At 46.3% G+C, this 16,809-nt stretch overlaps 1 long non-coding RNA gene across 1 annotated transcript in view; it reads right to left on the reverse strand.

Moving 5' to 3' along the window:
* LOC110402254 overlaps nt 1–16,809 on the reverse strand; it is an 86,601-nt gene that overhangs the window by 68,073 nt on the left and 1,719 nt on the right. The window contains exons 2-3 of the long non-coding RNA XR_002440993.1: nt 3,556–3,668; nt 1,687–2,011 (exon numbers count right to left, since the gene is read on the reverse strand). This is a non-coding gene — a long non-coding RNA (uncharacterized LOC110402254). The remainder of the gene's footprint in view (nt 1–1,686; nt 2,012–3,555; nt 3,669–16,809) is intronic.

The raw sequence follows: 16,809 nt of genomic DNA on the forward strand, positions 1-16,809 counted from the left end.
AATTAAAACTAATTTCAAAGTTACTCTTGGGCACAATTGTCAGGCTTTAATTCAGGAAACTCTCTAAACAAGTGCTTAACTTTAAGCAGATGCCTAAATCCCAGCGAACGCAGGAGGATTTATACACCTGCTTTAGCGCTTTACAGGGCAGGGATGGCCCCCAGCAAGTGGTGTGTCACATCCCCGTGGTCCCAACGTCCAGGTGGCTTGTTCTCTTCCAGGCTGAAGTGCCAGCGCCCAGCCGGCTCCGGGACCACAGCCACACAAACCAGGTTTTTATTTCAGTGCACATCCTGCTTTTCTGCAAACCTGCACAGCCCTGCAGGCAGCTCTCCTGCTAATGAGCTGCAGTGTGGAAACTCAAGCACAAGAGCTGTCTAGGAGGGCTCACAGACACAAATTGCCACTCTCGATAGCAACACTGTTCTTTCAAGCCACAAAGAGCATGTCAGAGCCATTTCCTGAAGTTGCAACTTGGGCTTTTCTCCCCTTTTTTCCTTTAGAAGACTGTAAGTGCAGTCTCAGTGTGCCCGGAAAGCACTGGGAGCACTGGTGCTGGAGACTTCTACTGCAAGAGTGAAATGGGGGCACATTGGTGGTAATCTCCCTTCCACTGGATACAGATGAGCCTGCTCAGAAGCAAAATTAGCATGCTGAGAAAAGCTCTTCTCAACATAGAGTAGCGACTGCAGAGCTGGTGGGAGGAGAAGGGAAAGGGAAAGGGGAGGCTAGTACTATGACAAGTAGCATGAAGCATTTTCTTGAGCATTAACACTGACCTAAGAAAGACGCAAAGTTATAAGGAGTAGGGTCAGCTGAAAAGCAGCAAGCACTCTTAGTGAAAAAACTTCTATGTTTCATAAACTTCCATTCATTCTTAATTGGAAAGCAAAACCAGAGTTTTCATTTCTCTTCCTCTTTCTCTGCTGGTAAGAGGAGGATGGGAAAGGAAGCAGAAAAAGAAAGGGTCACCACTAAGCTTTCAAGGTCTTTCTTTTTGATACTGTGACTTGCTTTTGATATTTTTTATTACTTATTTTAACTAAAATAAAAAGTCTCTAGAAAAGCATTTGTTTTGGTTAAAACCAAAACTAAATCTGATCTACCATTGAGGAAAAGAGCCAACTGGCTCTAAGGAAGACAAGCTCTGCGGTAGTGTGCTTACACATTAAATAGGGCACATACAAGTCAAAAACGCACCAACAGACCATCATAGGTCAGACCCATGAAAAAAAGAGAAAAGATTTTTAACAATCTTTCAGCCCTCTCTTTATTAGACCTTAATTAAATCAATGGGTCAAAGCAACGGGGAAAAATGGTTCAGCTGGGGGACACTAATCAACCCCTTTTGGTGGGCTGAAAGATGTGTTAAGCAAGAACCAAGCTTTAAGTCAGCATCCGCCTCATGGAACACATAAGCATAGGCATTACGTTGTAAGAAAAAAATATTTATAGTTCTATCTTTTTCTTGAAAATATAAAACGACTTATAAAAGGAAACACTGCTAATAACCATACGGTAAGCCAGTGAGCGTGCTTGAATGAGGAAAACCAGGCAGATCTTTAGGTTTTGATCTCAAACACCATTCTTGCACACGTTGTGAACTTTAGAGAACTCAGAGCTGAACTCACTTGTGAGGACACGCAAACACAAAAATACCATCCCTGTTATTCGCAGCATACGTACAGCACGCTCACCCAACAGGAGACAAGTGGTGAGGCCTTGCTGGCACAGTGCAGACACGTCTGTCCATCCCAGCACAAGCCCACGGGAAGGAAATGCGACTCAGCACCAGAGTTTTCTCCCATCACTTCTGGCTGCGGAGGAAGTCAGCTGCGCCACGGTGGCTGTGGATGTGCCTCTGCCCCCTGTGCCTGGGCTGTGGCTGGAGGCAGGCAACGCCTCCTGTGTCTCGTTCTTCTCCTGGGCTTTGTGCAGAACAAGGGCATCCTCAATTCCTCTCATTCTCACCCTAAACAGAGCCAAGATCCAGCAAGCTCCTGTTACAGTTCTGTAAAAGAAAAGGCAAATTTGTTGCCTTCTTTATCTATGCCATGCTAGGAAGCAATCCCTAAAGACGACGTCGTAGATTTTGACCAAAATGCAAATCCACAGGTATAACTCTTCACGTGTACAACAACCGCCAATGAACAAAATCCAATACTCAACGTTTATCTAATCAATGGCCACGTATAATATCCCGAGCTAAGTGTTCACCGTTGCAGACCTTCAGATACTTTTGGCAGTGGTACTGTAGCACTGAAGAGGGAGTTTCTCCCTCCGGTACCTAAGGAGCACGGTAAGCAGCACTGCTGCACCATTTAGCCAAGGAGTGCAGCAGCGTCTCCAGCTCCATGCATAGCACCATGCAGCTTTCATAGCAGAACATGTCAAGGAAATAAATACCACTACATTACCATACAATGCTTTGCCTTATTATAATATTAATTATTTGTCTCTGCTGCTTAAAATACTGTTGCAGAAGGAAGTTAATACTGGCCAGGCACTGGGTGGGATTCCTTTCTCGGAAAACATGCTCTCAACAGGAAACCCAAACACAGCGCTAGAGAGTTATCTTAAGTAGATTTAAATAATTAAATCCAAAATTCTCCAACCACTTGCTGTTTCAAATTTATTTCTTTAATAACAAGCTTGTTTCAGAAACACACTGGATTAGGGTTTCATTTATTCAAAATTTAAGGTCTGTCCCATTTTGAGTGTTATTTTAAGTATTTAGGGGAATTTTTGTGCTTGAGAAAACGAAGAGATTGTTGCATTATAAATTAATTTCCTCTGCTATTGCACAGGCCATGCACAGTGCAGCTGTGAATGCGCTGCAAGAGCCCCAGTAGTGTCCTCAAGCCCAGCCTATGCGGAGCAGCCCGATTTCTCACACAAAGAGACAGTGGCCCTGTCTTACAGCTTCAGCTAGGAGTACTTTGCAAACAGAGACCTCGACTGCGCTGAACAAAGGGAGTGTTTGGAGACGCCGAGGAGCGCCCACCAGGGACGTGGCCACTAACAGCCACTGTCGTGCATAGGGGCCGAGCCCTGCGGTGCTGAATTACGTGGCACAAGCAGCTTGGCTTCAGGTGCCGCCTTGTACAAACAGGTTCGGTGCTGCTTGCCCTTCACACAAGCAATTTTACAAACAAGCAAGTTTCTTATATGTTCTTCCTCACCTCCAGGCATTCATATTCTTTTTAAGTACAGGAACATTAATTAGATTTTGACCACAGACCCCAGATTTGACTTACCCTGACAGGGTTTCCATTAGTGTAATCTGTAGGGGAATTCACTGTTTTAACATCTGTGCGCCTAAGGCCTATCTCACATTTACTGCTGTAGTCTGAAAAGCCTCCCTTGTACGGCTGTGTGTTTCTTCATGCTCCCAATTTCACAGAAGTCATTTCAGCACCAAACGGTAATTAGCAAAGGGATGGGCCTCGGCTGACATGAATGCAATTTATTGTTTTCCACAAGGCCCTGAACTGAGCAAACAAAGAAGGCAGTCTTGCTGTCTGGCATTTTATTAACTTGTATTGTACTACGTACCTTACTGAAGGGAGATCTCCGGGTAAATGCAGCAGCCAGTATGCCGTAACACGCGTGCTTTTGAAGAATATTAATTTCAGTTCAATTAGGCAAGTTTTGCGGGACCTCAGCGTCTAAAATAGGACAGCCACTTTTATAATTATCTTCTGTATTAACTTTATCACCACCCGACTTTTTACATAAATGCAACCTTTCATCTTTAAAATGCCAACACTTCTTCAATTTTGGCAACCGTACAGCATTGCTAATTATTTGCTCATTATGTGTGGTTAACTGATGAATCATTAATAAATGAATGAATGGCTAATATATTTTTATGGTAATTGGAGATATAACTGATTGCAGACTTCCTTTGCTTCTCAAAACTGCCCTGAATGAGCAGTAGCTGCTTAATTGTTTACAGATGATATTTACGCCTCTGACGAGCTCTTCCATCCCTGTAGCTCAGGAGAGGTGAGCGCTCCCTGTGCCGATGCTCCCCTTCCCTGCAGCCTCGTGGTGGATGGGAGCATGCACGTCTCTTTGGGGAGGGTTTCCCACCAGCTCCCCACAACGGCCACGAGCAGGATAACCAACACGATCACACTCACTGTCAGCATTTCCAAGCAATATCCTATCATAAAATGGAAATCACACCCTTCTGGAGGCGAACCCCAGCAGGCTGGGTGTCTGCAGTAAGAACCACAGATGGGGCAGAGAAATCAGGCTCGGTAACATTTTGTTTTAACTCCATACAGCGCATTACAGTAAATGGCTTATATAACCTCTCACTGCCAGTGCGCAGTTAATGAATTCAGAGATAATTGCTGGGTTGATTTCTTTCTTTCTTTTTCTTTTTAATAACCTATATTTCCATAAATCATTCCTAGGGTATATAGTTTCAAAACACAGCATTTAAACCTGCTTGACAATTCAAATTGAAAAGAAAAGATAGTATGATGGCCAAACAAGGCTCCGTTAGTTATGCACACACATCTCAAAGACTGAGTTAAAAATGCAAAGGAGATTACCAATTCTTAATTATAATTATTTAACCAGGTGGGTAGTTTCTCTAATGAACATTTCTATGAAAACAGAATAACTAATGACGGTCTTAAAGAAGTCTTTGTCTTCCCATGTACTAATGATCACATTTCTAAATATGCAGGAAGGCCCCCATGTACATTGCTAATGATAAGTAATTAAGCACCAGGCGTCAAATGCTATAGAAAAGGGTCATGGTAATGCAAGAGAAAATTAAAAATGCAATAAAATAAGTTGTGTAGAAAGATTAAATTTCTGGCTTCTTCTGGCCTGGCTATAAAGAAATCTTTTCCCCCTTCAGTATAAACGAGGGCTGCTGTGGGGTATCAAAACAAAATCTTCTAGGCACTTTCATTAGGTTTTACTTGCCTCTGTGCTTGAACTCATATTAAAAGGAGGTGAACCACCCGTGATTTAAAACACGCCAAATTCAGTAAAGCCGTAGTTTCTCTCAATGCTTATGAGAAATGACGATGGTTGAGATTACAACTATCAACAACCTCCTCTGAAGCATTTCAAAACTTCTTATGAAAGAAAACAGGGACATGTTAAAAATGAAGCCTGATTTTGCTGTTATTTTTTTAATTTGTAGCTTGTTGCACAAAGGGCCATGGTTGACCCTAGGCAGACTCAGACCTCAGACTCCCGAAGAGCTGACTTGAGCCTTTGTCTTTGGTACAGCAGCTGAACCAAAACCACGTTCATTCACCAAGCATTAAAGGCAGTCTTCAAATCAAAAAGAAATGGGTTTTCTTTAGTAGCAAAGAAAGAGTGCCCTGTGCCGGCATCCTCCAGGCCTCCCCACCGCCACTCATCCCTCTGTGCCCAGGCCTAATTTTCTGCAGCTGTGGTTCAGGGTTCAACAAAACGACAATACTGGTTGAAGGGAAATAATTCACTATTATTATTTCTCAATGGAAGCAGAATTCAACTTGTTTTTAAAAATGTGATGAGAGACCAGTGGAGCTCACATGCAGGAGATGCAGCACAGCAGCAGCCTGCCCGGCACTGACCCCACATGCCCACTTCATGGCACGGCCATCTCCACCCACCTGCTGAGGCCCCGCCACTGGACAGCCACAGTCCTCCTGGCTCCCTCATCACGTACCACCATGCTTCTCCAAACAGGATTTCTTGGCTTAGTATCAGATTTAACCAGCGGGTTAGGTTAAAACACACACAGCCTCTGTTTAGAGCCAATGGACACCTCAGCCATAACTGCAAACAATACCACGACATTGCTTTCAGTTGAAATCAATGAGTGTCTGGCATTTTTAGCCTTCCAATACTTCCTTTTGAAAACAGTTTTGATGTCCATTTTCCAAACAGGCCCTTCACACCAGTACATCCATCCTGCCTGCCAGCCGGCCATGGCTGGGTCTCTCCCACGAAGCACCGCCACTGTAAGACCATTCAGGGCAGGGCAGCACACATGAACCATGCAGCCTGGTCTCCACGTTTATGGGCAGCGCAGCCCAGCCTGTCTGTTCAAGCTGTTTCATTTTGTCTGCACCCGAAAATCAAATAACCTGAAATACAGCCTTGACGGTGAGCCACTGTGGTCCAGGCCCTGCCAAGCTCCACCCTGCACTGAGCACACATCCACCATCTGGAATGAAATGTCCCACACAAGGCATCCAGACAGGACGTCCCCAAGAGATGACACTTCTGCTGGCCCCACCATTGCCCCATGGGCCCAGGTCTGCCAGCAAGGATAAGCCCCTGCTGCCACGGGGGAACAGGCCAGCGGCTGCAGGAGTCTGGAGGAAAGGGGACAAGCGTCCGCACTGCTGCTGGCAGCTGCTGGAACACAGGATGGATCGGAAAAGTGAGCATTGAATTACATTTATCTTCAATTAAAAAAATGTTTATCTTTGAAAGCGCGTATCTGTTACTGACAAGCTCTGAAAGCCACCACTCCAAGCCTGTCAGTAAAACCAAATGTTAAATGGAAAATATTTGCCAGGATTTAAAATTAGACCTACACATTACTTACAGATGTTTCAATGAAAAACACTTGAAACTCAACCACAGAGTAATAAACCCCACAATGGTGTATTTTTTTTATACTTCAAGTTAATTTTTATTATATAAGTAGCCATACGAAGAAGCCATTGCATACTGCTTAAATTAAATGTGGAGGAATGAAATCAGCAGTATCCCTTTACAGCATATGGTCCAGCAAATCAAATTACAAAGCTTTCCACATCTCATTAACTGCAATGAGTACAGTGAGATTTCTAATAAGTCACTTCTTTTTCATGTGAGAGGTGAGCAGTGACTTATTGTGAGTATTCTCACAGGATGACCCTTGTGCTGAAATTAAGAACTAATCTAAAATGGGAAAGGTCATTTGGTCAAGTCTGATCATAACATTTCCTCGTTATTGTTTTAGTTGGCATTGAAGCACATGCTTTCCCGGTGCACCAGCTGAAAAATGCCTTTGATAATTTCACTGACAGCGAGTAACCCACACACTGCCATTTAATGAGTTTGGGCAGGATTAGCTGACAATAAAGAATACAGTAAAAACGTTTTTATAGAATGAATTTTTCAGCAGGAAAATTTCATACAGAAGCATTTAACTAATTTATTTACATTTACTACAGAGACATCAGCCTGAGCACTGCTCCAGTGAGCGCTTGCAGGCCCTATCCGGACAGCAGCCGCCCCAGTCGCAGCCTCGTGCCCCAGGACCTGCCCCAGCTCACGGCCCACCTGTAATGGTGGCTCCAGTTGCAGCGGGCGTGCCAAGGCAAGAGCCGTGTTCAAACACCCGCTTCCTCCTCTGTACAGAAAATCAAATCATCCTGCAGTTGCTCGTCATGTGGCTTTGCTTTATGTGGATTCCTGATTTAGTGGCAGATCTGGTCCAGGAACTGAGGCGTTCCTGGCTCCCCATCCTGGGCTCAAACCTCCGATCTGAATCCAATCTCCCTTCCGCCATCAGCCTGAAATTGTTTGCTATAGGATATGTTGACCGTAAAAACACAGCATAGCGCACAACGAGAGAAACATCTCAAGACAGTGGAAAAGAGAAAGCTCAGCCAGGCCAGCTGAAGCACTTGGGAGGAAAATCAACAGGCTGTTTTTAGCAATTACAAAGTTGTTGGCTGATCTGATGTAGCTGGGCAGGAAATTCCATAGTTTTTGGAAACTATCGACAAAAAGGTTCTGGCACTACTAGTCTTCATTTTGTACTTCAACAAGAGTTAATACACTGTGCCTGAGAAGCTCGAGATACAAAGGAAAATGGGAGAAAGATTTTCAAATATGTTTGGAGATGCGTCACCTTCAGCTTCAGAATAAAAATTCTGCGACTGACTCAAAACCTCCTGACGCACCGCGCTAATGGCGGGGCAGTAGGGGAACATGATCATTCCGCCAGGACATTTCACTCAGTTATTAACCCCGTGGAAAATTTTGGAGGACTATAAACCAATCCTCAAAGGATGGATTTCTTATTTGGTCTAAAAACATTGCCTTACTTTTGCGCAGCCACTACTGAGAAGCCTGAAACCAAGCTACTGTTTAGATTAATTTAATTCCCCCTTAATGTTCATTAAATACTAAGCTGTTATTGTAGAGTATCTCAAAAAGAGTTACAAGCATGAATTTTTGGAAAACGTGGTGTTGGAGTGCAAAACTCACAGTGCAGGAGATGTGAACATCGTTTCCTTTCAGCTATTTTAAGGACCTAATACTGAACATGGTCAGAAATCCTGAAGTCCTCAGTGGGGATCAGCAAGGACCTGCACCCACCCCAGGAAAAGGGGGAGGTGTGCGGGAGCACCTCCATCAGATGGCAGGCAGCCAGCGGCTCGCTTCGATCAGAGGCTGAGCCCCAGGTCAGTGACAGTGAGGAGAAGAGCAGGAGGAGAGAGATGATGGGCACTGGGAGGCTGTACCAGTTCACCAGCCCACGCAGTCAGTTTGTGCTTCCCACCTCCCACTACAACAGGCAAGTGCTGTCCTCACCACGCTTTCCAAAACATCGGCTGTTTTGGCTGGGTTTTTTTTTTTATGGGTTTTGTTTTGTTGTTTGTTGTTTTTTTTTAATTGCATCTGAAACTTAGGGAGAGGTGGGAAAACTTTAAAAACATGAGCTGGAGTGGTGAGACTCAGACTGCAGAATGCCTGAAACAACAATCTTTTGGCAAACACAGACAACTCTCACATTTCTCACTAGAATTAACTTTTGACCTCCGTACCTCAGAGGGTCAGAGTTTGAAAACAGAAAAGCAGTTTTGCACGGTGTGCACTAAATTATTGCAATTCTCAGATGCACACGATTGGTTAATGATATATACATATTAAGGCCAGAATAGACAACGTGCTTTAGAACAACTCGATTCACTTCGCCACAATGAATTAAGCAGAATGCAACAAAGAATTTACTAAATAAAAGCTTCACATCTTCGTTTGCGTAACAGCTGCATTGTCCAGAGTAAAGCCCTTATGCATCCCCAGTTACATGCCATGCCTTGCATCTGCTGAAGATCCGCTGCAGAACAAGGGCAGCATATGATGGCACAGTTGTGGGGCTGCCAGTGAAAAAGGATCTCATTTAAGAAGTCTTTTGCCCCTCTCCACTGAAATTCATCTGATGCTCTTGATTGGACCTAGATACTACAGTTATCCAACAGTGATACTCCAGGCAGAAGGGGAAAAAAAAGGGAAAAAGCCAAAGAAGTGATATACTTGAGCACAGCACTCCACGGCTGCCCCGTTAGTTGAGGAGGGAATCATTTCTGAAACGCAGGGAGCACCGCGTGAACCTGCAGCTCTCACTTTGGGCTGCGTGGAGGCCCAGAGCGTGTGGCGTGGATGCAAGGTCACCCTCCCGGGCTCAAAGCCACAGCTGAGCAAAGCTATCATTTTCTAAACTCCAAATGTAGGCAATTGCTATTAGCATTTCCATGCATGTTTTACTTTAAATAGTTGCTGGCTGCTCATCCTTCCCGTAGCTGAAAATTACCTACCTTCCTAAATGCATACACTTGTTATATGCCTGCATATATTTATTTTAAAATAGCTTACGCATATATAACACAGACAGACAAAAGTTCTTCGACACTTCTTCCTGAAGGGGCAGTAAGACAGAAATATTTAAGATGATTCAACAGTGGACGGCTCGGCAGATGCATCCAGCACGGTGCAAGACGTTAACGTCTGCTGACTCATCATCAGAGCTAATTCCTGCCTGGCTCGTGTTCCCGTCATCTCAGCAGCAATTTAGTACTTGGTAAATTTTCTCTCATCGGGAGTAAATGTTATCACAGACTTGTGATTACGTGCTATTTGAAACTGGTGGAGCTAAAGCCATATGTGATAATAAAAGGTAATTGTTTACCTTTGAAGCTGATATCTGTGGCCTTTGCTGTGCTCTGCAGGAAATTGGGCCAGTGCGTGGCCGCTCGGGCTGTGCTGACACCCCTCACCAGGGCGTTAAAACAAGGAGGGCCATGCCACGCGCAGAAGTTGAAACAAGCTGGCGGCACCTTTATAGGCTTGTTTTCCCCTACTGAGAGAAGCTGAACACAATAAAAAACTCAGTAAGGAAAAGGCTTGCCTACTATTTCACATAATTGCTGGCCAGCAATTGCACATGGTCTTGGGGGTACAACCAGGCCACAGCATGGCCACCATCACCTCCACGTCTGGGATGGGTCACCCCAGCAGCCCCGCAGCCAATGATGGACACCCCACAGGAGACAGCGCTCTGAGCGCACCAAGGACCACTTCTCCCTTGGCAGAGAGAAGCTGGGATGGAGTTTCACACCAACTGTAGGAAGAGGAGCCACCGGGGCCACCATCCTGCCCACACACAGCGGCAGGCACCCCAACCAACAGGAGCTCCTCATCTAAGAAATAGCGAAAGGTGTAAATATGAAATACCAACTAAAGGGATTTTGTGTTTGTAACACGTGTTATTAACACACTGTTAGCTTTCACAACTCATTTTCAGGGGATTATAACCATTCTTCACAGAAATGGCCAGGGAGATGAGAGGTATCGTCATTTCTGCCTGCTTTTCCTTATTCCTCCTTTTCCTCCCAAACAATCCACATTGGAATTCATAAATAAAGACATATGCACATTTGGAGCATGTTCAGATCAATTATCCCACATCTTTTTTTTGGAGCTGAGAAGAAGGTATATTGCCTAAACACTAATGCCTATGGATCTTTAATATTAATGTGATGCTCAAGAGATAATTACTTCTCATGAACCGGAATGAGTCTGGCCAAAAAGGCTGAACACGTCCAAAATTCAGCTGATTTCAGTGCAGCTAGTTCTGGTTGAGGCTTTTTCTCCCCCACTGGACACACTGCCAGATGTAATAGAAATAAGCCCCACTGGAACTGGCTGAGGATACGTATCATATTCTGATTGGTACCAGATTTGTAGATTATTGAAGGGTAATTTACTAAAAAACAAAAGTCCCTTAAAATACCATTATGGTTCAGACGCAACCCCCATGAAGTAATAGTCCTGAGGCAGACCCTCAGATGGGAGTAAACCTCTTGCCCGGGCACAGGATCCCAGAGGGAAGCAAGAGGAAACCACTTACTGCAACCTCTACCCATGGCTGAATGCAAGAAAATGCTGGCGCCAATAGGGCTTCTGGAGAAAGAAGAAAAGATTAGGTTTGGATTGAACTAAAACCTAGGAGCAGCAGATCTGTGGCTGAACTTTTTGAGGGTAACCTTCAGGGAACAGCAAAGCTCAAAGCCAGAATGAGTGATGGTTTCCTGCATCTTCTTATCGCTTTACAGATGGAGAAGTGTTTTGGTCTCTCATGGCACTGGAAAGGGACAGCCCTGGCACACATGCTCCGTAAGGTGACACCGAGCTCAGATGATGGGCACCCAGCAAGTTCAACCCTGCAGCCTAGCACACAACAACTTGCCGTGGGAAAGCTTTTCAGAAAGCTGCCCAAAACGGGGCTGGGAAGCAGGGAGACTTGCTCCCCAGCAGCCCAGCTCTGCCCTCTCTCCTCCGTCCTGCTGCGGATGAGTCATGTACGGAGCCGGAAAGGAAATAAATGCAAACACATGGCAGTCAAAATGGCTTTCACAGAAAAGAAAACACCAGGCTGCAGCTGATGCTGGTGTGCAGCACGGAGTTGCTCCCTCATGGGACAGGCACTGCTCAGCACACTGCTCCGCGCAGCCGTCTGCAGCAGCATGGGGACTTACGAATGTTTCCTGACTTGCCAAAGCTGTGTGCCAAGCTGGGCTGAATACCTCATCTCTCCATAGCTGAATTTCAAACGTTTGAGTTACGTGGTCCTGCTTAACCCAAGACAGGCTTGGACAGGGAAAAGGGGCAGAACCACAGCTAAAAGGCAACGCTGCATACCTTAAGGATTCAACTAACTTCTCATATTAAATACAAATATACATCTTAACATATAGGCTGCAAATTCAAATCTGGAAACCTAAGCTTATCCTGTGCCGCTTCTATTTGGCCTTCTCTTACAAGTATTGTCTAATGGTCTTTAATGGCACGACCATACTCTCACCTTTCCGCAGCAGGTCCCTGTAAAACGAGGAGGCAGCTCACACCAGCTGTGACGGAGCAGCAGCAGCTGAGACCCTGCTGCAGGAGCTCTGCTAACTTGGCTTTGGACAAAGGCTTTGGGCCAAGCTGGTCTTGCTCCTCTCAGGTACTTGCAGCTGCTGCTGCCCTGACTGCAGTGTAAAATACCCACACAACATCTCCACACCTTGTCTCTCAGTAGCCTGACAACATTTCCCCAAAGTGTAAAAGGAAAAAAAAACTGTACTTCCAATAAAAGCTCACAACATTGGATGGGACAATGGACAGAAAATTCTCTCTCTTGGCAGTGTTTCTACTTCCTTCCCAAACTGATGGCACTTATTACAAACCATGCAGATACTGCAGTTTCCTAAAATACCTTAGCAGTTGGTGTCCAAACGATATCAACCAACACAATGATTTTTACCAGACTCCTTTACAGATGCAGACTGGATTGTGCCACATCTCGTTCCTTTCACCACAAAGAAAAACCTTCCCATAAACAATGGTTGCCTGTTTCAATAACGACTCCAAAGTTAAATAAAATACTCATGATTAAAGATACTCACAGAATGGGGTCTCAACTCTCAAAACGCCTGAGAGATAACGAATTTCAACCCACTAATGCCAGCACTTCAACACTGAGAGAAATTCAGGACTTATCCCCATGAACACTTTCCGTTTGCACAACATATTCAGGGATCTCAGGTTCTCACTTTACGACACATTGCAGGAGCGATGGTGTAAGAAAGCAGCCAGTCCCGGTGTGCTTTGTTAGCATGAGGCAAGGCACTCTGCTTAGCTTTTGCATAATGACTCAGCCACGATTTTAAGTATTCAATTCTACTTGTATGACTTTTTAAAATTCTCTGCAATATAATTATACTGATGGGAATGCAGAAAGATAATTGCTTTTAGAGAAAAGTTTCTCTTTTGTTTCACATTCATCTGGCTTCCATAAATAGAACAAGAGACCTTGAACAGCAGCAATATGCATCCGTGTGTCTCTAGCTATTTATTTACAAAGCTAGACTTTGACAAATGTAATTTGTTCAATAAAATTAAAAAGGCTGCACGATAATTCATTTAGACAAAAAGGCTTGAAAAGGAGTGTCAGCGGGAACGTGCCTCATCATGGGGAGGATCAGCTGATTCCCAAAGAACCGGCAGGTGCTCTCCTTTTGGAGAGCAGCATCGAGGCAGCGCTTCGGAGAGCGAAGGAGTGAGCTAGAAATTGGAGCAATCTTTTATACAGGCAATAATTATACAAATTAGATCTATGAAAGCCCAAGAATGACTGTGACTTGAACCCTGTCTGTGTGCATAGAACAATGGAGAAATTAATAATTAAATCTATTACATATGCTCATAACTCAGCACAAAAGATACTTCACCAGCTCAAACAATTCTGCATTTTCATTTGAATAAAGCTTTCACACATTTTTTCTCATTATGTATGTATTATATTTTAAATTTAACAGCTTATTTTGTTGCCTTTATGTCTTGAATTAATAAGGCCACTCTTTAATGCACTAACGTTGAATAGCATTAGCATGCTTTACAGTCATTACTTGGGGGGGAAAAAAAAATCCCTGGTTTCCCAGCGCCGAAATCAATTTGCCCATAACTTCCTGTCTCTCATAACCTCTGCAAGCATAACTCAGAACTTGGTGCTGCTTTCCTACAGCAGGACTTGTTTATACGTTCTGGCTGTGGACAGGGCAGAATCTGAAAATCAGGCTATGCTGTAAGTTTGTACAAACAGCTCAAGCACAGACCGAAATCTTTGCAGCCGGTTAAAGCAATTAGCAGGCCAGATACGCCAGCCGAACACTGTTTCCCTTACAAGGAATGATTTAGCCCCAGAAACACAGATGTGGGTTCTGACCCAGGGCTGTTTTCCTGCTGGTGGGGCAGCGCTGAGTGGAGGCAGCCAGGGGCTGGGGCTGGGCTGCAGTCTGCCAGCACTAAGGGCGGAGAGGAGATAGGAGAAAATGCACCGAGGGACCGAGGATGTGAATTACCCCAAGATCCCCCCAGCTCTGCTGCCTAGAGCGAGGCCGGCTCCAGGCCCGCACAGCCTGCAGCCCACGCAGGCCCTCCGAAGGCTGCCAAGTCAAATAACGCTAATTGCATTACAGATCGCAAGCAGAATTCAATGTCCTTTTCAACTAAACTGAAGCCTTTCCATTCCCATTTTGTTTGGGGATTTTAAGCAGCACGCATATTCCCACCACCAAGGAGGATATCGGGTTAGGAAAGTGGCGGCGGGTGCCGGTTCAGAGGCCAAAAACAGATCTGTAAACTTGAGAAACCAGAGCGGGGGATATGGAGGGAGGGTTACAGACTGACAGCTGTGGAAACAGTTGCCTCGGCAGAGCTGGTGGCCCCCATGAACACGGCCCAGAGGCAGCAGGAGCTCGGTGTAGGGCTGGGGATGCTCGTGGGGCCTAGCCATAGCAGGGCATCACCACCTCCTGCTCCTGGCACGGGCCCACCATCCCCAACCCTGAGACTGCCTGGTCCTGAAGCACTCTGCAGCTACAGGTACGGCTCTGTTATCTGCAGCTCCAAGGAGAAATTAACTCCTGGAGAGAGCAGACATCCTGACAAACCTCCCACAGACCCTTCATGTGGAAAGGCTCCTGAAAAGGCCTTCAGGACCACCAGCTGCAACGTAATGCATGCTTGCAGTACAACATCCCTGCCTTTGGTGCTCCTGCCCAACAGAGAAGTTCCACTCCATGCTTATTTACGCAGAAGGGGTATCACTCTCCTTCACACAACACCATACAGCTCAAAGGAGCGCTGAGAGGCCGAGAACCATGCCAAAAAGCTTCGGGAAAATAAACAGTGTCAACGTGCTCCTTTAAGCATCATCGTGACAAACTCACCGTGAAGCTGGGAGATAAAGCACAGCACTTTAAATACCCAAACTAATCAATAGGGAGAGCCCAGGCGCAATCCATTTTCTGAGAAGGGCAACCTCTTAAGGTTAATTCTTCATAAAAATACAACGCCAGGGTCGTTACTTAAAACGGCCCTTCGTTTTATTAACGTAATTGGGCTCAATTTAGAGCTAAAACCGGCCACAAAAAGCCTCCAGAAGGTTCTGCGTAAACAAGGCGTCAGCCCAAACACAAAACGGCCAAGGGACGCCCGCGGGGCGCTGCGCGGCCGTGTCGGCGGGCGGCGGCCTCTCAGCGCGCACCGCGTGCGCCACCTAGCGCCGTGCCGCCGGCCCGCGGGGCCCTCAGCGGGCACAGTGCCGGGTGCTCCTTCCCCGGAGCCCTCGGTGCCTCCATTTTGCCCTTAATACAAAAACAAAGTACCTTTAAAACCGTAGAACCGCAAAGAGCCGCTGCTGTGTACGTCACCCTCATCTCCAAAGCAGGCCCAGGGCCGGTGGGGAGAGCGGTGCTCAGGGACCCCGCAGCTGTAGTCTGCCACAGGCAGACAGATCACCGTAACCCCATGAAACCAGAAGGGCTTCTTTGGGCGGGGGCAGCAGCACCAGAAAAAGACTCAGAGACCCACGGGTTCACGCAGGGGTTTGCGAGGAGCACAAGCGGCCCCGCTGCTGCAGGCCGCGGGCGGGATGCCGCCGGTCTGCAGAGGCTGCCGCTGCGCGCAGGTGATGGAGCGGCGCCTCCGGGGGCAGCGCGCGGCGGGCCCGGCCAGGGAGCAGCGCGGGACGGACGGCGCGCCCGTTTACCGCCACGTGTGTCTTCCACGCGAGCCAAGCTAATTGCACACGTCAAAAGGAAAAAGCAACGCATGGCTTTCGTCCGCTGCCGATAAGGATCAGATAGGGCTCTTCCTGTCTTCCCCAGCGGCCAAGCATGCAGAGGAAGGGGAAAATAGAGCTTTGAAGGATAGGTAATAGACTAATTAAAGCAGAATTCCAACCCCAACGCTGTGGCCCTGCCCTCTTCAAGCACCGTGCCGGGTCGGCTGTCAGCGTTGGGCTGACGCTCTGGTGCTGTTTGCGCACCTCCAGTAATGTGCTCTTTGGCTTAACGTGGGTCACCCAACATGCAGGTTTCTACATAAGTGCAGCAAGTGCAAAGCCACACGCGACAGTTTTAAACTTGTTGCTGCCCTGTGAAGGGCACCAGCCCCAGAGCCTAGAGATACAGCGAGTTTTTGGAGGCCACCAGAGCAAGGTGCCCCTGAAAACACCACGTGTGCAACTGGGTTAGGGGGTGGGGCAGCGGCCTTTGCAGCACGCAGCTGGGCAGTTAAGTCTCCTACTTTAGAGCCCCCAGCGGCTCGCAGCGATCTTGTGGGCATGTAAAGACCTGCAGTCATTGCTCCCTAGGCAGGTGAGATGCTGCAGCACAGCAGCAGTACAGGAGTGTACTGTGGCCTGGGCACAGGTGCTCTGGGCATGATTTTGATGAAACACAGGCCTGAATACACAGCAAAAAGTTAAGGGGTTTTTTTTGTTGTTTTTTTTTTGTTTGTTTGTTTTTGCATGACCTCAGACCAATATCCTCACACTTTCATTTTGCTGAGGTAAGGAAGGTGCTTGCTTTCTTTTCCAAAGTCAAGCAAAGATAGCGCATCTTTACCCTGGTCACCATTAGTGGAGTTTGGACAGGAGGGATGCTGATCTGGAAATGAAGGTGGGCAGATTCTGCACAGTACAGTGTTCTCTGTCTTTCCAGTTCTTCCTGCCTGTTG

Source organism: Numida meleagris, chromosome 7 (assembly GCF_002078875.1).
Source record: "Numida meleagris isolate 19003 breed g44 Domestic line chromosome 7, NumMel1.0, whole genome shotgun sequence".
NCBI lineage: Eukaryota > Metazoa > Chordata > Aves > Galliformes > Numididae > Numida > Numida meleagris.